The 22,173-nt window shown below is 35.7% G+C and overlaps 1 long non-coding RNA gene and 1 pseudogene across 1 annotated transcript; both read right to left on the reverse strand.

Moving 5' to 3' along the window:
• Nucleotides 1-7,855: 7,855 nt before the first annotated feature.
• On the reverse strand, nucleotides 7,856-9,208 carry LOC123553054 (putative nuclease HARBI1; annotated as a pseudogene).
• A 10,695-nt stretch (nucleotides 9,209-19,903) lies between these two features.
• LOC123553552 (uncharacterized) lies at nucleotides 19,904-21,189 on the reverse strand. Its single transcript, XR_006686780.2, has 2 exons — nucleotides 21,026-21,189; nucleotides 19,904-20,717 (listed from the first exon to the last, which is right to left on the reverse strand). It is a non-coding gene; the product is annotated as an uncharacterized LOC123553552 (long non-coding RNA).
• Between the last annotated feature and the right edge of the window lie 984 nt (nucleotides 21,190-22,173).

Consider the following 22,173-nt stretch of genomic DNA (forward strand, 5'->3'; position numbering starts at 1 on the left):
GTTTCATTACGTTAGAGTGCGAAAAGGATATCAATGATCTGTGTCAAATATGATGGGACACAGTGCAACCAAATGTTGTGAAAATCAGTACGAATTGCAAAAATGTTTGGTCTATTCATTTGAAAAAGGATGTGTTTCCATTTTTGGTTTGTATTAAAATGGTACAATGACTTATCGTTTGAATTCAATAACTCACAAAGCTTTTGTATAAACATGCTGTTTTAACGCTAGCAAGAATAAAAAATAGTTGGAACAATATAAAAGTTACAATATGTCTAAACCTTACCGACTTTACCGGCTAATGGTCTTTTTGGTATTGTTTTGTGTCTGTATAGTCCCAGGGTCATGCTTTTTTACAGTGTGATATGTGCCTATTAGATAATGCTAGGTAAAGGTAAAGTTTCTGGTTTAACGTGAGAAGTCGACGAAAGTCCCCACCTGAAATGGAACGGAACAACTTATTTCCAGACGAACCCACGGCATATTTACCTCCCAAGAAGTCTAAGCCGATACTGCTGGAAACAGTACCGATTTAAGCATATCACCCAGCATTTAACTAGTCGGGATATCAGCTGCAACCGGGAATCGAACCCGGACCACTGACGTTGTAGTCCAACCTGCTAACCGCTACACCACTGACGCCCCTTTGTTATCTCCAGTTGTAGTATGCTTTCAGAGACATCTCTGTCATTTCTTTTGAAGAGCAACCAGAGTTCTACAGGAAATGATTCCAACTGTATATGCTTCAAAATGACCACTCAAGTAACAGTCTTGTGGTTCAAGTTTTTCTAGATTTGGCAAATGTCTTACATCACTTGAGTGAAATACCTTGGAAGAAAGAACCTAAAAACAGCATGATAAAAATGCCGGTTGAAAATCACTTTAGGGAAGTGTCAATCATTTCGTAGCCAGTGAGACACAGTACGGCAGTAAAGTTTGTTTTTGTTCTCGTAATCCATATTAATGAAATATGACAAGTTTTCAAACACATCAAACATAAATTACAGTAATAGGGGACTAATTTACGGGCTAGACGTATTGTTCATCTCGGAATTCCCTATACACTTACAGAAAGTCAGAAACTTTTTGAGTAACATAGAGAGAAAGGTTATTATAAACCGCATATACGCGTGGGGTACCATTAAAACGTTTTTAAATGCAGACATTCATCATGATAAAATAGTAAAAAGTTTTAAGTTAATACCATTACACTGCATACAAGGCAGCAAACACTGCTAAATGTTATAATACCAGATAAGATGAAATTTAGTATCAATTTCATTTTCTCCTAGTTGGAAACAGTTTCGTCTGCATTCCATTATAATCATTTTTCTTTAGATATTACTTACATAATATCAACTATCTGTGCTGCGATTCACACTTAACTCTATAAAGACACTACATTACATGTGCAAAAAAAACAACATTATAATTCATTTTATAAAGCGGAAAACTTTGATTTCATTTAGTCTAAAAAGGTATCAAGCACTGGTATGCACTCGTGACAATTTTTCAAATGGCGATTAAACTTTCCTATTTTTTGAGCAATTTAGCTTTAACTCAAAAGTAAACTGATTGAGCTACACTATAGAGCATTGATATTAAATCAGGAATCTTTAAAAAATATGAAACTTTGACAAAATATATTTCATGATAAATCTTAAATTACCATGGTTGTATTTACTGTAATGTTGCAGTAAAATAGCAGAAACTCTTGTTTATAATGTGAATAGATCGTTTTAAAAGCATATTTGAGTCGTGCCATGAGAAAATCAACATAGTGGGTTTGCGACCAGCATGGATCCAGACAAGCCTGCGCATCCGCGCAGTTTGGTCAGGCTCCATGCTCTTCGCTTTTAAAGCCTATTTGAATTGGAGAAACTGTTAGCGAACAGCATGGATCCCGCGCAGACTGGTCTGGATCCATGCTAGTCGCAAACCCACTATGTTGGTTTTCTCATGGCACGGCTCATTTACACTACATACATGAAATCAGCAATAAATATGTACAAGAACTCACGTTCAGATAAAAAGACTTATTTTCGAAAGTATACTTATTTTAGCAGGTTGTATGTACGTGTGAATAATTTTGAGAGATATTGTGATACCGCGACATAATCAGTAGTAAATCTAACTTAAGTTTACCTTATTTATTTTCTTTAGTGAGTATACTGGGCAAGGGTATTACCGATTTATTTAGATTTTGATCGTACACAAAATTACAAAGAAAACAAACCTACCTTATTTGCTTTGCTTTTACTTCTTGTCTACTTGTTTTTCATCAATCCCATTCATTATTTCAGTAGTCTTACGCCTGGAAAGTCTACCAAGTTTTTTAAATAACACCACTGTCCGCCAGTTTCAAGTTCCAAGCACCTGGCTATTACCGGTGCAAAGTTAAAAATGCATCTGTCAGTGTCAGGTACTGACCTAAATTATCGACATCAGGTAAATCTTTTTGTTTGTTCTAAGTACCATATCCTACACACTGCCGTTCAAAAATTTGAAGTTTTTTATTAAAATTTGAAGATTTTAACATGTTTACAAGAAATATTCATGTTTTATATCTCAGTTATTACTGCTTGATGGGTCATAGTGTGGACAGGGAAGTCTGATCCACGACGAAGACATCGGACCTTTGTGCAGAACGTCAGATGCACCCGGTGCTGGCACTGTGTACAATGACCCTAGCTGACTATTTCAAGTGTATAGCATCTGCTTGCTCACTGATTAGTATTTTTTACAGACACAGCATTGATCTTCCTCTTTATATTCCTCTGTGTCAGACTCGTCTTCTGAGAGACTTGCCAGGGAAGATTTACTTGGCTTTTGCATACTAGACGTACTAGGAACAGGGTCTGGTAGTTTTATTTCTGATTTATTTTGGGTTTTTGTTCTCTGTATTGTTTTGGGAACAGTGATTTCTTTTAAGTTTTGAAGACTTTGACGAACTTATTTATCCAACAATTGATTCATTTGCTTCCTTTTATGTGTTACTTGGACAGAGACTATTTTCTTACTGTCAAGAAAGTGCTTTTGTTAGATTAGGCTGCACTAGTGGTATTTTCGTTCAGAGGGTCTGCAGTATATACCTTGGCAGGGTATGTTTTGATCTTTGGCATGACAGCAAATTTTAGTGTCAGAGCTTTGTTGTATGCCTTAGAAGAAATGTGACCACTATTGTGTCTGTTTACCTGAAGACCTGGATTTTATCTCATAAAAAGGACTGACATCCGGAATGAATAGTTTGCATTCTGCAAAGGGCCAAAACACCCTACGTCCGGTGGCTGGGTCACATTGGAAGTATGGGGAGATAACACAAAATTGATATTGTCAACGTTTTCCCACTGAGTAAGAGTTAGGTGTATGTGCGACTTGTACCCATCAAATAAAACCAAAATAGCGTGTTGCCCAGTTGATACAAATTTCTGAAAATGGCTTTTCAAGAATTTTCATGAACATCACCGAGTTGGACCAGCCAATCTCAGTCATTGTGCCAGCAGATCCTGGACATGTATCTAATAAAAAACTGTCACTCCAACGTTTCCCAAGAAAAACATACTAAGGCGGATGTCGATTACCAGCATCATTACCACAGGCTACAATGGTTACAGTTTTTTCCTCTCGATGAAGTAACAACCTGAGGTGCATTACCTTTAAAGGACACAACGTTAGTGGGTCTATGCTCCATTACAAGGCCTGTTTCATCAATATTCCAGATGAGGTCTGGTCTGTTAAAGTAAGTTGTTGTCTTCTAAGACAACCTTGAGCTCTCTGTAATAACTTGTCAGCACCTCCTCTGATGTAAATTTGGCCCTTACAACAGAAAGTTTCTGAGGTTTGGCTTAGTGTAGTTCAGGCCAAATTTTCTTAAGCCTTGAAAACCAGTCATCAGAAAATATGGGACCAGTGGCTTTCTTCCTTCTAAAACTAATAGCAAAATCTGTGGCCAGTCTCAAGCACTCCTTCCTTGAATATCAGTACCCTATTTCTGCCATGTACATGCTTCTTCGGTGGAGAATATTGGAGATGGTCTAGGTTTTGGCATAGCACTATTCTCAGCAGTGACTGGTTGTATTCCCAACGTTCTCTCCCTTAGTGAACTCTCAGGGATTCCATGTAACCCGGCAGCCAGAACACTGAATACCCATTAACAATCGCATCTTTGTATGCCTTTGCTCTGAGACTGTGGTCATAGTTCATTTTCGTCTTATTTCTGAAGTGAAAATGAAAAAAGAACTGTCAAAAAAAAAGAAAAAAAAAATGGAACTTAAGGTCAGTAAATTCTTGGTGGGAGACAGACAATTTTTGGCGGGAGATTTTTTACCCCGTTACCTGTTGGAAGGTCACGGTATGCAGCAGAAGTCCGCAGAACAAGCGTGTGCAAGTGGATAATATTATGACTTAGGTCATGTCTTTTTCATTTATTTACAAGTTCATACAAGCAAAATGCAAAACTTACCATCAAGAATCACTTGAATTCAGACGACAAATATGAAACTGAATTAAGATGAAAGCTTTGTAGGCTGCAGAGACCAAAAAAAATGTACACAAATGTGTTGATCAAGATAACACAACCAACAAAGCACATATAATACACCTCCAAGCACCGTTATATTCTTATCCGATTGTTTTGCTGTTTACAACTGACATTTGTGTTCCCAACCGATTATTCACCCCCTTTATTGTTCAAAACTGCGTCACACATTTTACTAGCAGTACTTGGCAATAATAACGGAAAGCTGTCATTACAAAATAAAACAAAACAAGAGCTCGTCGAACACGAAATGCCCCCCTTGATGCATTCAGTAATTGAACAAGGAACAGAAATCATATGCTCACTGAAAACAAAAGTTCTACCATTCTGGTTTAATCTGACCTTGACCTTTAACCTATTAACCTAACAAGAGATTACAGAGTGATCTTTGAGCCATCCACTGAGCCATTTTTGAATGTTCCAAATTTCAAGACTAGCTCAAGCTCAAAATCAAGGTCAAATTTCATTTCGGTACAAAACAATGTGTATGTGGTCAAAATTTGAAAGCTGTTGCTTGAGAAATGTGAAAGCAGATCACTAGATCAATTTCAAGGTCTGGAGGTTTGGAGGCTGTAGCTTGAGAAATGTAAAGTAGGTAAAAGGTAAAAATCAATGTCAAATTTCAATTCAGAACACAAAAATATGCATGCAGTCCAAATCTAAAGCCTGTAGCTTCAGAAATGTGAAAGTAGGTCACTAGGTCAACCTTAAGATGAAAGTTCATTTCGGTACACAAAACTATGCATGTGGATCAAATTTGAAGGCTGTAGCTTGAGAAATGTGAAAGTAGGTCACTAGGTCAAAATCAAGGTCAATTTTTTTTTCAGAACACAAAACTATAAAAGTGGTCCAAATTTGAAGCCCGTACCTTCAGAAATGTAAAAGTAGGTCACTAGGTCAATCTCAAGATCAAATTTCATTTCAGTACACAAAACTATGCTTGTGGTTCAAATTTGTGGGCTGTAGCTTGAGAAATGTGAAAGTAGGTCACTAGGTCAAAATCAAGGCCAAATTTTATTTTGGAACAAAACATTATGCATGTGGTCCAACTTTGAAGCATGTACCTTCAAAAATGTGAAAGTAGGTCACTAGGTCAATAACAAGGTCAAAGTTTTTTTCCGTACACAAACCTATGCATGTGGTCCAAATTTGAAGGCTGTAGCTACAGAAATGTGAAAGTAGGTCACTAGGTCAAGATCAAGGTCAACTCATGTCAAGGTTCATCTTGCCACTCAAAACTATACATGTGGTCCAAATTTGAATGATGTAAGTTATGGACATGAAGATTCTAAGTTTTTCCCTATATAAGTCTATATGAACCATATGACCTCTGGGGCGGGGCCACTAGAGGGATAATTTGAACAAACTTGGTAGAGAACCACTAAATGATGCTACATGACAAAATATCAAAGCCATAGTCTTTGTGGTTTGGACAAGAATATTTTCAAAGTTTTTCCCTATATAAGTCTATGTAAACCATGTGACCCCCAGGGCGGAGCCATATATGACCCTAGGGGAATAATTTGAACAATCTTAGTAGAGGACCACTAGATGATGTCATATACAAAATATCAAAGACCTAGGCCATGTGGTTTTGGATAAGAGGTTTTTCAAAGTTTTTTCCTATATAAGTCTATTTAAATCATGTGACCCCCGGGGTGGGGCCATATTTGACCCCAGGAAATAATCTGAACAATCTTGGTAGAGGACCAATAGATTTTGCTACATACCAAATATCAAAGCCCTTGGCCCTATGGTTTTGGACAAGAAGATCAGAAACCGTTTAACTGTTCCTGGCCAATGTGACCTTGACCTTTGACCTAATGACCTAAAAATCAATAGGGGTCATCTGTTGGTCATGGCCAACCTAACTATCAATTTTCCTGACACTAGGCCAAAGCGTTCTTGAGTTATTGCCTGGAAACCATTTTACTGTTCCTGGTTACTGTGACCTTGACCTTTGACATACTGAACTCAAAATCAATAAGAGTCATCTGCTGGTCATGACCAACCTCCTTATCAACTTTCGTGACTACAGGCCTAACCATTCTTGAATTATCATCCGGAAACCATTTTATTATTCAAGGTCACTGTGACCTTGACCTTTAACATACTGACCTCAAAATCAATAGGGATCATCTGCTTGTCATTACCGACCTCCCTATCAACTTTCATGATCCTAGGCCCAAGTGTTCTTGAGTTATCATCCGGAAACCGTTTTACTATTCAGGGTCACTGTGACCTTGACCTTTGACATACAGACCTCAAAATCAATAGGGATCATCTGCTGGTAATGACCAACCTCCCTATCAACTTTCATGATCCTAGGCCCAAGCGCTCTTGAGTTATCATCCGGAAACGGATTGGTCTACATTCCGACCGACCGACCGACCGACAGACCGACCGACATCTGCAAAACAATATACCCCCCTTCTTCGAAGGGGGGCATAAAAATTAAATTAATATAATTACAGCACATTGACGCAGTTCTTTACATCATTGCGAACTTTGGGATGGACAGAATTTTATCAGTAAATTAAAAAAAAAACACTTGATTTATGATTCTATTTAAATATGTAGATTAGTGGTCAAAGTTACTATGACTCTATGACAGTCTGGCAAATGTGAAATAACTACTATTAGATGACGTATGTCACTCAGATTTGATATGGGTCTTCTATTAGTCTATTCATTTCCACCCGTATCAATTTGAGTGACATAGGTCAAGGTTACAACTAAGGTCAGTTTTCCGGTTTCAGTTCACTGTTCAGTAACTGGGACAGCTGGACCTTGGCGCTCCGAATTTGGTAAGAATGTATGGACATTTCGTAACTGTAAATTTTAGGTTGCAAGGTCACCGTTGACAGTGAACAGTTTTGGGTAGAGGAAATGTATTTTACAAACATCTCCTGTCAAGTTTAATTCAGTTAAGGAATTCCTCTAAAGAAAGGCGCCCTGTTAGCTCAGTAGGTAGATCGTCGGTCAACGATCACAGGATTGCTGGTTTAATCTCTAATGTGACACATACTTTCCTTGATGATTATTTGTCCTCCTTCTCTGATACAAGTGTAGAAGTTGGCAGCTTATACTTGTAGAGAAAGACGCGGTAAGTACTGGTACAGAATTTGGTAACTATTCGTCCTTTATTACTGAAAAATTGTTGAAAAAGGGCGCAAAATCTATCTAAAATGAAAATAAACAATGCAGGATAACAAAACTGTTCATTATTTTGCATCAAAAGTTTTAAGATTAGAAAAGTTTCACATAAGACTGTGTTCTGCAATTCATGGTCACCTCTGTTTATTCTACAGTCAGTGCTTAAATTCTTGAAGGAGTTGTCAGTTGCTTCCAATAAGTCACATGAACTGTGCTTAAGTACTGAACTATATTATTTCGTTTGTCCATACCGTTCTGATTGTTAGGATAAACTGGCGGGTAATTATTTATGTCTGCATTATCGTCCAAGCAATCGGTGACATCGTCCAAACAAAATAAGCACTGGTTGTGCAAAACACATGACGCAGTTACTAATTTACATATGTCCTCGATGTTGGTACAATATACATCTCTTAGCCTTCTAAATCTTCCCTTTAAATGGCCTATGGCCGTCTCAACAGCCTGTCGTGCAGAAGACGCTTAAGTATTAAAATATCTCTGAGCTTCTGTTAGTCTGCCAGTATTTTTGAAAGGAGTGATTATAAAAGTACTTACTGGATAAGCTCCATCACCTGGAAATGATAAAGAAAATTACTGTTAGAACCATGAAAATAAAAATACTGACTTGATATTTACTATCCTAATACTGGAAACAAATTGCAGTAAATATATCACTAAATTAAGCACTTCTATTAGAGATATCTTTCATATATTACTCAATTGTAAATCGTGTACATAGATATGGCAGCACTTCTAATTGTTCCCTTCGGGTGTCAGAAAACCCAGGTTTGAATACCCATTCTGGCAGGATGTTTCTTTGAGGATTTCATTGTGTTTTTTCTCTAATATTGATACATTTTAACAATTTAGATTAATACCAATCAAGAAAGTGTCTCTCCCTAGAACAGCCTGGCCTGTCAATAATCCTGTATATATTGGAGAATTTCTATATACTCTGGCGTCGTATGTGGAGCCAGGCCAACCAACATAACAATCCTGTATTACAAGTCTGTCATCTACAATCAACTGCAGTACAACTGAAGGGTATCCTTTCCTGTCAATGTAGCTGTTGTCATTGTTAGGACTGCATAAAAGTCTGATATGAGTTCAATCAATAAATCCAGTGACATTAGGTTTTTTGCACTAATTTTTAACAGCTTTTGAAATACTTTGTTTCGTGTTGATGTCTGGCCACTTAATCAACTTAGATTTTAAATCACAGAGTGCATCTGAAACTCTACGGATACAACGAAACACTGTCGATTTTAAAATTCCAAATAGTTTGCTCATTTCTCTCATACTGTCTTCATTTGCAATGTTCTATACAGGTATCTGTTTGCGGACACTTGGCCCTTCTTTTCCGTCTTTCTTTTCATCATATTGAAGTGTAGGAGAAAGTTCAATCACCAAACGCTCGAATGTTGCTTTATTTATACGGAAGTCTGCTCTAAAGTCTTTGTCAGAGTAAGCGTCTACAGTTTCCTCAACGAATCCGATAATTTTTGGCACAGTGCGATTGGTATTTAGTCGTAGTATTTGTTTTTATACATCTATACGTTTACTGTTCATCAGCACCTGCTGCTCTATATACATCAACTCGTCAAAAATAGGAAAGATCGTTTCTTCCGCAGCCAAGTTTGTTTATTATTCTTTACAGCTCGAGCCGTTTTATTCGAGTTTCTAATGCGCGTGCGCACGCATGCTCTCTTTCAGCTCTAGTGTTGCCCTAGAGTTTTGAATCGAACGCAGCCTTTTTCTAGATTTCGGAATATTGAAACCCAGTCGCCTATGCTGCAAGCAACTACGCAACCACCATACCATTTCTTTGTGCGGATTTAACGCTACACAATTATAGTTCTTATGGCGACTTCCCAGCTTTTGATTGTGGAGGAAAATCCCAAGTGACCCTCTTCACGTACGGGCATCGAACTTCCGTAAACCAATTGGGTTGCTTTCTTACACAAAGAATTCAATACACCGAGGAAGGCTCGAACCCACATCGTTGAGGGGCAAGTGATTCGAAGTCACTCGTACATCATTCTAAGTAGTTATAACGTGCAAATCATGCTGCTTTTCGCAAACTTCAGACCAATTTATAAATTGAAGTATCAAGCGTCTTTATCAAAGAATAACTATCTAAAGAAAAATGACAAAAAGTCATATATTGCTAAAACTCGGAAGAAGTTCCATGGTGTAATTATAATCAACACTTTAACCTGCCTTTTCCTACCTGATAGGTAGGTTTAAAAAACGGATGAGGGCGTCAAACACAGATCTAGTTTGGTTTGGCCTAATGTCAAAACTGAATCTGTATTTGCGTCTAAATCAATTGAAGCTTGGCTTCGATCAGATTTAATAGCTCTAGGGAGCAAACATTAGATGACACATTTGATATGTATCCGGTGTGGCCTTAAAGCGTTGGTATTGAAAGCAGACAATAAAGTGAAGATTGAGTACACGTGAAAATATCATGATACTAAATTAGATAAAATTTAATATCTTTTTCCTTTTCTGCTTGCACGCGACAACGATATTCAACTAAATCTTACTTACTTAATTTATTTTAGATTTTTACTGTCAGAGCTGTGGTTCAGGTAGAACTTTATAAAGAAAATTTAATACACCAGATTTTGTAATGTATTTATTTTTCTCGTCCAATAATACAAGGTATCAATTCAATTGGCAGTACATCAATTCGTAACTGTGAATAAAAATTCTGAAACAATTTAATCTACATGTAAAACTTTACAGTGATATATATTAGGCCAAGAGAATGTGTCTTATGTGTAAATATTTGTAAATAATATAGCACAATGCAAAAAGCACTTGATGTATTTAGATAATTGTTTACAATTTAAGATATTTATTTATGCACGCATTGTTGAATAAAAACAAGAAAACCGTCTCATTTCCTGCAGAATATGTTCTGATAATGAACGTATGATCGAAGCTCCCGTTTAGTACGTTGTTTTTCTATTTACATGGGATTTACATGGGATAACTTTTGACTACGGAAGCGCACCGCAAAATCATTCAACGCTATGGAAGCATGTTAGACATAAAGACTGATCTAATTCCTCGCCAGAACCCTGGTAGACTTCACGGAGGAACATGCATACTAACTGTTTCAGAAGATACAAACTCATTCACGGAATTAAGCATAATGAGAATATCTCTGGAAAGATGAACAAAAAAGAAAGTGGAGTTTTGTTTTCATCTGTTAAAATCAAAGTGTCTTCAAGTAGGTACATTTCACGTTTTACTTCCTTAGAAATAAGGCAATTATTAGTGAAAAGTCGACTTTAAAGAAAACCACCTCTGGTCTGGATTAAAATGTAAAGAATAGCGTTTCCTCTTTATGTAATGTTCTATTTTGATAATGCTTGTCTTGATTTCATCTTCGGTTTACTTGTATTTCTAAGCATGAACTCCTATTTGTTTTTATGTAAGTTGTTTTCTTTTCTCATAAGTTTAGTTCAGTTTCACTCACATAAATCTATTTTGTTTGTATTGTAATGTATTTACCTCAGCCTTACTGAATGTGAAATTACAACTTTCATAACATATGTTACGACAGACTGGCAATGTTTCATTGAATATAGATTGGAATAAAGTAAAATCTACATTGAAATCTACAACTGAATCGTTGTTGAGATATAGTAGAAAGTAAAAAGTAAAGATTTCAGAACAGATTAATCACATCTGTATCAAGAAACAAGTAGATTTTCTGTTAAAACAAGCTGTCGGACTGAAGAGTGAAAATATTTATACTATACGCAAAAATAACGAGTCAGCAATGGACATAAAACTTTTTCTGATTCTGTTTAAAGTGCTCTCCTTTTTGTACCGGTAAGTTAACATTATCTTGACTGTGGAGGAACGAGCCTATAACGGTACTGAATTTAAGCTTATTATGCCCAACTTGTTGTAGGGTGATGCCTTTCTCTGTCCACCTGTCCGCCCGGCCGCCCGTATATCCGTTAGAGAAAATTTGTCTTGTACATATCTCCAAAGGAATTTGCGCTACCGTAATTACACATTAATAAACATTAGAAGTTGTGCATCCGAGGTAAATTTCTTGATGTTAGCTATTGTGATCGCCCTCGATACGTCGTCCGCCGTCGTCGTCCATGGTAAAAGATCACTTTTATCACTTTAGAGGTCGCAGTTCTAGTCCAGTCGTAATGTGACTTGGTCAGAATATTAAATTTTGTCTGAACAAAATATCAAACGAATGTAAAACTGGGTGTATTATTTTTATCTGTAATAAGCCTGGTCATAATTGTATAAAATTTAGATTAAACTTGATCTTAAATATCTATGTCCAAAATTAGGTCACTACGTCAAATAAAAAAAAAGTTATATTTTCTACCTGTTATATATAAAATATTCCGGGAATGCTTATCCTCATACAGTCTAGGTTAGTTCTGCAACTGGGTCATGTATAGGCAAAATCCAATCATAGAAAAGTACTGTTAACATTTCAGATGCTATATTGTCTACATGCTCTGTATAACACATAGCCAGATGGTATTCTTTACAATAAATATAATTATGTTAATTTGAAATGATGTTATCTATGAGTTCAGCTGATTAATAAGACAAATCCGTACAGCTATAACAGACAAAAAGTCTGGTCGTGAGGATTTTGGGTATTCTCAGTGCAGAATATCATGTTATTTTTCAATTTAATTAAAACATACATACTTTTTAATCGTAATTGATTTGAAGTTAGCTGTTTCTAAAATACTTTGTATAGAATTCGGAATTTGCTTTCTTCAGTCCGATCTACTTTCGCAGAGTATGCAAATAAATTAAACTTTAAGTCATGTTTTGATAAAAAAAAAAATAAGTGAATATAACTTAGTATTAGGTTCATATTCGCCATCGGACTTGATCTTTAAACAATATTCTTCGAAAATTCGCCATTCATTGGTGAAAATGGTGTATCTTCAGTGCCTTCCACAATAAGTAAGAACTGTCATAAACCAATCAACAGCTTAATGACCCACCACGACCTAGTGATCTACTTTTTCACCCACAAAACCTTCATGAAAACCATTCTTATAATACAGGTAATATACCGCTATACTTTAAGTTTTCGGGTGGACAATTTAGGCCTTTCCTGAATAAATGTGTTTTCAAAACTTCATCTGCAAACTTATTCAGTCAATCTCTTTTCAGCATAGTTTTAAGACTATAGAGGAATAACGAATAACTTTAACTGTAGAAACAAAATGTGATTGAAATTTTAACTAAATACACTGATTTATGTGCATAATGCTACATTAATTCAATAACATGTTAAGACATTAAACACATCGTCTTGGCCTTATACATGTCACTGTCAATTTGTAACTAGATACTTGTTATTTCTCATTTTCTTCATGCAAAGCATGTACAAGTCAAATGGTTTATCGCGGCCAGAAATTTGTAGAAACCGGACAGAAGTTGCGAAACTGTCATTTGTGCAGGAAAGAAGCGTTTACCATAATGTCCAGTACTGGACAGGTATAGTGGCCATGCACGGACACAGCCAATTTTCTCAGAGGGGGTCCGATCCCCTGCCACCCCCCCCCCCCTCTTGGAAATTTTGAAATTTAGCACTTCATTTTTTGCATTCTGGGACAGTTTTATGGACTAACCTGTTAAATTTGGGTAAATGATAAAATCAAGCTTTCTTGAAGGTAAAATTCTTAGTTTCTTTTAGATAAATAATGTGAATTATGTCGGGGTCGTATGTAGCAGCAGCCGCATATACTTTATATGCAGTCCTAATGATGCCTTTTTCGAAAAACATTTTCTTTCCATCTTGTCTTCTTTCCTTTTTTAAAGATTTTCCAGAGGGGGTCCGGACCCCCGGTCCCCCCCCCCCTCCCTTCTGGATCCGCGCATGGTGACATATCATGCTTTCTGTTTATGCAGGTAAACTTGTATTTGGTTAAATTTCAACAGAGCACAATTGTCTGAACAGTGTACAAACTAATTACTGTTTTTTCAGGCAAGGGTGGAAAAAAGTGGTAGACAATGAAAGCAGTAACAGTTTTATTAAAAAAAAAAAAAAACAATGAGACAAACATTTCCAACATCTTTGGACGGTTAAAAAAATCCCATGTTAAACATACGATAAAGCCCGAAACGCGTGAAAATGTTCCGAATGTAAATCGGGTGAAGTACGCGCTCTATGTATAAAATTAGATTTTGCGTCTAGATTGATTACACTGGGCGAGTCTACTTACTTATTACTTTAGGATGAAGAAAACGTGTTTTTTAAATGTTGCTCTTAAACAAGGGTGGCGGTTGAACTACTAAAAGTACAACAACAGTTAATTCACAACAAATCGTACGGTATGTTTTATAATCAGTAGAAGCTAGTCGTATTTACGCTTATGAGACCTGTTTCACCCATAAGTAAAGAATTCACAGGTCCATCATGAAATATTTTCCCCAGCGCGTATATACTTGTACTATTCAAAATGATCGCGGCCTCATCAATAATTACCAAAGAATGCAATTATTTTGTGATGCCTCTTTAAGTACATTAGACAGACAAGAAATAAAATACAAACCTTAAAACTTTTTTTTCAAGTAACTTTAAAAGAATTTGCTTAGCTATGGCGTTGGAGAAAAAAGAATCATTGATATCTGTAAAAAGCGTAACTGGTCATCAATCGTGCTGACGATAGCATGATACTAATACTTTAGATGAGTACAAATGGATTTCCTTAATACACATGAAAAGGACATAAAGGTCATCAAAATGAACTAAACTATTCTTAACAGTTAAATGTTTTTTTTCCATGTAATGGTTTCTAACATAATCTTATTAAACTTAAGACGTAGTTTAGTTGTTGATGGATTGTTATCAAAGTATCAATGTTAGCATATTTGGCATAAAAACAACATTTACCTTTTGCGTGTAAACATTTTGTAACATTTCGAAGACATTCCATTTCGAAATTTTTCTAACGTAAGGTCATGTACCAACCCGCTGATGTGTGTTGTACTTTTCATTACCTTTCCGGTACAGACTTAATTGAATCATGCTGAAAAGAATCGTTGGATTGCGTAATATTGTACACTTTGAAATATAGTCGCTACTTACGTTATACAATTAATAATTTCAATAATATACATTTTGTTTTAAAATATAGTCTTTTCTTTCAAAAGTAAATGCCTGAGATGGTATCTGAGCTGTATATTTTAATCATATGTAATATTTGGGAAAAAAGGCTGCTTAAGATAATGATAACGTTTTGGAACGGAAAAATAAAAATGATACAAAAAGGCAGCCACTCAGGCTATATTTTATGAATACCCAGTGTAAAATGCAGCCCCTGTTGCATACAAAAGGTTTTTCTATGATTTGACCAGGTGACCTAGTTTTTGACCCCAGATGACCCATATTCGAACTTGACCTAGATTTCATCTAGACAAATATTCTGATCAAATTTCATGATGAGTAGATGTAAAATGCAGTCCTTGTTGCATACGCAAAGTTTTTAATTGATTTGACCTTGAGACCTAGTTTTTGACCCAAGATTATCCATATTCAAACACAACCTTGATTTCATCAAGGCAACCATTAAGATCTGGTGCAAAATGCAGTCCCTATTGCATACACAAGGTTTTTCCTTGATTTGACCTAGTGACCTAGTTTTTGACCCCCAGATGACCAATATTCAAAATTGACACAGATTCCATAAAAATATAAAAATGAAAAAAAAATGAAAAAATACAGCCTCTATCGCATACAAATCGTTTTTCTTTGATCTGTCCTAGCGACCTAGTTTTAGAACACAGATGACCCATAATCAAACTTGACCTTGATTTTATCAACGCTATCATTCTGGCCAAATTTCATGAAGATCAATTGAAAAATACAGTCTCTATCGCATACACAAGGTTTTTCTTTGATTTGATCCAGTGACCTAGTTTTTGACCAGAGATGAAACATATTCGAACTTGACCTGGATTCCACCGAGGCAATCATTCCGACTAAACCTTATGAATATCTAGTGTAAAAAGCAGCCCCTATTGCGTACACAAGGTTTTTCATTAATTTGACTGGGTGACATAGTTTTTGATCCTAATTCACCAATTTTCAAACTCAACCTAGATTTCATCTAGACAAACATTCTGGTCAAATTTCGTGAAGATCAGGTGCAAAATGCGGCCCCTATTGCATACACAATGTTTTTCTTTGTTTTGACCTAGTGACCTAGTTTTTGACCACAGATGACCCACATTCGAACTTGACCTAGATTTCATCAAGGCAATCATTCTGACAAAATTCTATGAATATCCAGTGTAAAAAGCAGCCCCTATTGCGTACACAAGGTTTTTCTTTAATTTGACCGGGTGACCTAGTTTTTAATCCTAGATAATCCATATTTAAAATCGACCTAAATTTTATCCAGACAAACATTCTGATCAAAATTTGTGAAGATCTGGCGTGAAATGCAGCCTCTATTGCATACATAATGTTTTTCTTTGATTTGAACAGGTGACCTAGTTTTTGATCCCAGGCTTCACATTGAGCTGCATGGTATCATGTTTTGTTGGATGATTTCATTTTACGGTGCATCGCAACAAGTTTTTCAATGCATCGTTCCATGTTTAAACGAATGGAATGAAGTTTTGTATTAAATAGTCTCAAAATGCAATGCGTTGAATGCAAATATATTGATGGAATTTTAAACTAGACGGCGTTGAAATGCACTGCACTGACTGACTTGTTTAGGAATGGATTGTATATTTACGAATTTTGGCGGTAACCGCCGCCCATACAGGTGGTTGTCACAATTAGTGATACAATTAAATGTAAACAATTTTAGACTCCAGCATAAAAATTTAAGACGGTTTACGTTAATACATATATACTACTTTATTCCGAAACAGAAGAGCATCCAGCATACAAAGGAGGAGTAGGGGAGGGGATTGGGATAGGTGAAACCAAGTTGGTGACATCATTTGTTTAAACATTACCTTTTACGTATTTAAAGCTACTCCGTTACAGTTTAATATCTGAAGTTACTTTCATCATGGTAGAAAATGTAAACTTGTGACAGAAGCTAAATCAGTTTTAGGTTTTTTATGAACCAATAAAAAATGTTGATAAATAGTTCTCATGTCGACCGTGTCTGAGACACAGTTTGTCACAGTTTGCGATTTACTTGGATTGTGTCGCTATCTTGTCGGGAGATTGTTTGTAAAGATGACAATGTCTGGTCACCGATTTTCAGATCTGAGAGAGAAAAACGATCGTGCTCAGCTACTAAGTTTTTTTTTACAAGCTTTCTCAATGATCAGCAGCCTGTGTGTCACCTTACTTTGTTACCGGCAACACTTTAAATCGTGTCTGTAAGCTTCTTTAAGCAGTGAAGAACCTAAGAGAAACAATTGATAGTTTTTCAACTGTAGGATAAAACCTTAATAGGACTAAATTCGATAAATATAAACCCTTACCAGGTAGAAAAACAAATAACAACAAAGGCGAAATCCTTTTTGGCGGTGTGCAAGTTTGATTGCTGTCGCAGCAATATTTAGTCTGTCAAATTCTATGTAAAGGCTTTAGCTTCCAAGAGCCTCAGCTGTCATTTATTAAGTTATTACTTATCTAATATCACGTATGTAGCACACAGCAATAAATGGTCTAACACATGTATACTCCTAAACATTTCAAGAACTGTTGTTCCATTTGAAAATTATTTATATTTATGTTACATTCGTCTTCGACATAACACTTTTAACAATAGGAGAACATTAAGAGCATCTCAAATTAATGTTATCGGCTTTTTACATAGCTTCAGTCAAAACATATTCAAGCTTGCGTACTATCATCAAGCAGTGTGGGTTGGTGGAGTTTTCACGAAGATGATTAGCTCTCATTTTACATTATTCACAAAGCCTAAAATAATATATTTCTTCTGAGCAGACTTTAATATAAAAAGTCAAGGACACGAAAAACAAATTCTTTAGGTATATTCAACACGATTGAAAAAAACAAGAGGGCCATGAAGGCCCTGTATCGCTCACCTGACCTATTGACTTAAAGATCATCAAGATAGTTTCATTAAGATATGGTCATAAATGTGGCCTCTAAGGTGTTAACTAACGTTTCCTTTGATTTGACCTGGTGACTTAGCTTTTGCCCAATATGACCCAGATTCAAACTTGACTAAAAGATCATCAACATTAACATTCTGACTAAGTTTCATGAAGATACAGTCATAAATGTGGCCTCTACAGTGTTAACAAGCTTTTCCTTTGATTTGACCCGGTGACCTAGTTTTTGATCCCACATGACCCAGATTTAAACTTAACCTAAAGATTATCAAGGTTAACATTCTGACTAAGTCTCATAAAGATACAGTCAAAAATGTGGTCTCTAGAGTGTTAACAAGCTTTTCCTTTGATTTGACCCCGTGACCTAGTTTTTGATCCCACCTAATCCAGATTTGAACACAACCTATAAATCATCAAGATTAACATTCTGACCAAGTTTAATTAAGATAAGGTCATAGATGTGGCCTCTAGAGTGTTAACTAGCTTTTCCTTTGATTTAACCTGGTGACCTAGTGTTTGACCCTACATGACCCAGGTTCCAAATACACTTTGAGATCATCATGAGTAACATTCTGACCAGGTTTCACGAAGATATAGTCATAAATGTGGCCTCTACAGTGTTAACCGGCTTTTCCTTTGATTTGACCTGGTGACTTAGTTTTTGACCCCACATGATCCAGATGCAAACTTGACCTATAGATCATCAAGATTAACATTCTGGTTAAGTTTCATGAAGATAAATTCATAAATGTGGCCTCTAAAGTGTTAACAAGCTTTTTCTTTGATTTGACCTGGTGACCTAGCTTTTTACCCCAGATAACCCATTATCGAAGTTGTCCAAGATTTTATTGAGGGTAACATCCTGACCAAGTTTCATTAAGATTGGGCCAAAATTGTGACCTCTAAAGTGTTATCAAGCTTTCCCTTTGATTTGACTTGGTGACCTAGTTATTGACCCTAGATGAACTTATATCAAACTCGTCCAAGATTTTTAAAAGGGTAACATTCTGACCAAGTTTCATTAAGATTAGGCCAAAATTGTGACCTCTAGAGTGTTAACAGACAAATTGTTGACGACGGACGGACGACGGACGACTGACGACGGACGACGATGGACACAGGGCGATCACAAAAGCTCACCTTGAGCACTGCGTGCTCAGATGAGCTAAAAACTAGCATCAAATTTCATTCTGGGTATCCTGATATATCATCCGCATGTAAGATGTATTTTAATCAATCTGAAATGGCGGGTTTCAGTGGGCTAAGAATTACTTCCTTAACGTGTAAAGGGGCATACTGAAAATTTATTCAGAATTAAATAAAAAATTGATAAAACTACTACAACGCATGTCTGAACTTCTCTGTTCATAAATTAAACTTATTTCGAACGATTTTAAAAGGTTAGCCTCGAACAGTTGTTTTCAAGACATGGTCAAATCAGTACGAAAAGAAAAGATTCTATACCACATGTCATACTGTTTACCTATTTTAGAATGAGTGGGAAACGTAACTATGAAGGTTATTAACGAGCAACTCTTTCAATCCAGAGTGTGATTATCAATGAAATGTTAGCAACGTATAAACCTAGTTCTGTGCTTTAATAAAACGAAATATTTTAGCTTGTTTGAAACTTTACAAAGTATACACATTGCACTTTGTGACGCGATTTCAAAAACATTTTCTCCGATATTACATGTAATTTTTCTGTCAGACTATCCACGAAGACAGTCATTTATAAATGTAAATGATTCACTTAAAAGGGTTTGATTTTAATAGTTTCTTTATGGTAGTTTAAATGTGTTTAAATCTTGGTGAAATATTGTTTTAGATCCTCACAACATCGAACATTCTTTTCCTGCCATAACTGAAAAAAATCAATCTTTAAAGACAGAATGAACTTACGTTTCTTTTCCCTTTAATGTTAAAGATACTGTGTATGAAATACATCTCTTATGATTTCTTTCCATGCAGATACATTTTGCACTATTTGCTGCAAGATTTATTATTTAAGCTGGAGTTTATATGCGATGCTTCATACGTGGTGCGTATTTCTCAGACGATAAAATGTCGAAATAAACTCTCTAACATCAATTGTATGTGGTTTGAAAAAAGGACAGACTATACATATAAAACATACAACAATGATATTTCAAATATTTTATTATAGTATACCGTTTATTTGCTATCGGAACATATAACTATCCATTCCATAAATCTTGGTCGTTCTGCAGTTTCGAATATTCAGTGGATAGATGACTTAACGCAATAACGTCAATAGTTATAAATCCAGTATCTTGGTGTTATTGTTAAAACTATTTATCAGAAGAAAAAAAATATTTGAGTGAAATAAAATATCCTTCAAAAACACAGAAATGGTATTTTGTTCAATATTAAATTGAATATTCTTATATCTTTACTAAACACAGAATATTTCAATTATGACAAAACCAAAACAATACAATATATATCCGTCAAGTACTACTAGATAATAAGGCAGTCTAAAAATGACTGTATTCGTTTCTGTAAGTACAATGTTTGTTAGCATCGCTCATCCATATAAAGATTTAAAACAATGTAAGCATTCTTATCATGTGAATCAGTTCACTCTAGTCATCAGTCTATGTGTCTTCTAAGCCTTCTCCATAATATCGTACAATCGTGGCACTAATTGTATTGCCAACAGTTTTACATCGGCATACTGAACCGATCTGTGAACAAGCTTTGCGTATTCCTATTCTTCTACCAAGTCTAAAACAGCGACCTCGGCCATAACGATTCACTAAGGTGTCCCTGCAGCCGCCATCTCTAAATCGGCATGACTGACACTCTATATGGGTCATCTCACACAATAATATAATTGTGACAATTGCAACAGGGATGGAAGGAGACATTATCTGTAGAAGTTACTTCTCACGCTTATTTTTCAGACGATGAAAAAGTCAAATTATCCTCTTATCTGCAAATGAGAATTTGAAAAATTTAACGTATGCAGTACAAAAACCTCTGTAGTATACAGATAAACAGCCAGTTCATGTCTAAGAAACCAAAATAGAATAAACATAGAATTTACCTAAGAAAGTTAAACCTTTAAAATTACTATGGTCTCTTTTTAACGTATAAGTTACTTGTCAAATATTGAATGCACGATCGAAACGTATATCTTATATTTAACCATATTTTATATACCATTCGTATTGTTAATGTGAACATTTTCTAACAAATACTAACGAAAGTAAATTAACATATTGATAATAAAAGTCTTACCTTTTGCTTAACCTTTTTTAAATTGTACTTCCGAACTTTTACACCCGATATGAGCATGTACGTATGATTATGATGGTTAGTACGCTTTTACTTTCAGTCACATTGTGCGCAGTTTATTTATATAAATCTATATGAATAGACTTCCGGAAGTTCAAGTATGTTGACAGGACTCATTATGTCACAACTTACTTGTAAAGAGGAATTTGGTGTAAGTAGGATGTAAATAGGATGTTTTTCCCTGATGTATATGATATAAGGAATAGTAAAAAGAAGACAATCAAGAAAAGCAATATGATAAAAAATGCAATATTTTATATGAGAACTTTTCTCAAAAAAAATATTAAAGAGAACGCTTAACACCTTCTTTCATGTAAATATTTGGAACTGATAATAAAAGAGTATACTCTAAATTGATTACATAACATTCTTTGTAGTGAAACTGCCTCTGAAGCGTAGTGGTAGAGCGCCCGCTTCGAGTGCGGGAGTCGTGGGTACGATCCCTGGCTGCATCGTACCAGAATGGTACTGCTAGCTTCCTCGCTTGGCGCTGAGCATTAAGAGGATAGTTCTAGGACTGGACAGTCCAGTGTCAGTATAATGTGACAGGGTGGGGTATCTGCAGTCCCAACGCGGTGATGTGTGTTGCACTTTTCATTACCTCTCCGGTACAGACTTAACCGAATCAGATTTAAACGGATCGTTGAATTGCTCAATTTAACACTTTGAAAATTATTCTCTATTTACATTATACAATTAATACTTTCTATAACATATACATTTTTAAAACATACAGTATTTTTATTAATAAAGGCATGAGATGGTATCTGAGCTGTTTGTTAAAGTATATGTAATTCTTTCGGAAAAAGAGGATGCATGCCACACATCTAAAGATAACGATAAATAGTTCAAACGGATTGAAATGAATGAAAATAAAGATATAAAATTTATTGCATATGTTACTAAATATTGTAACACATTTGCACTGAATTTAAACGTATATGAGCAGCGTGAGGCTGATATTCGCGTTCGTGTGAGCTGGTGTGCCTGATATCGATATCAGGCACACTTCCGGGTGTGCCAAAAATCTATATCAGGCACGCTTCCGGCTGTTCTGAACATTAAGAGTTTATACTTCCACTGGCAGAATG

This window comes from Mercenaria mercenaria, chromosome 4 (genome assembly GCF_021730395.1).
Source record: "Mercenaria mercenaria strain notata chromosome 4, MADL_Memer_1, whole genome shotgun sequence".
Lineage (NCBI taxonomy): Eukaryota > Metazoa > Mollusca > Bivalvia > Venerida > Veneridae > Mercenaria > Mercenaria mercenaria.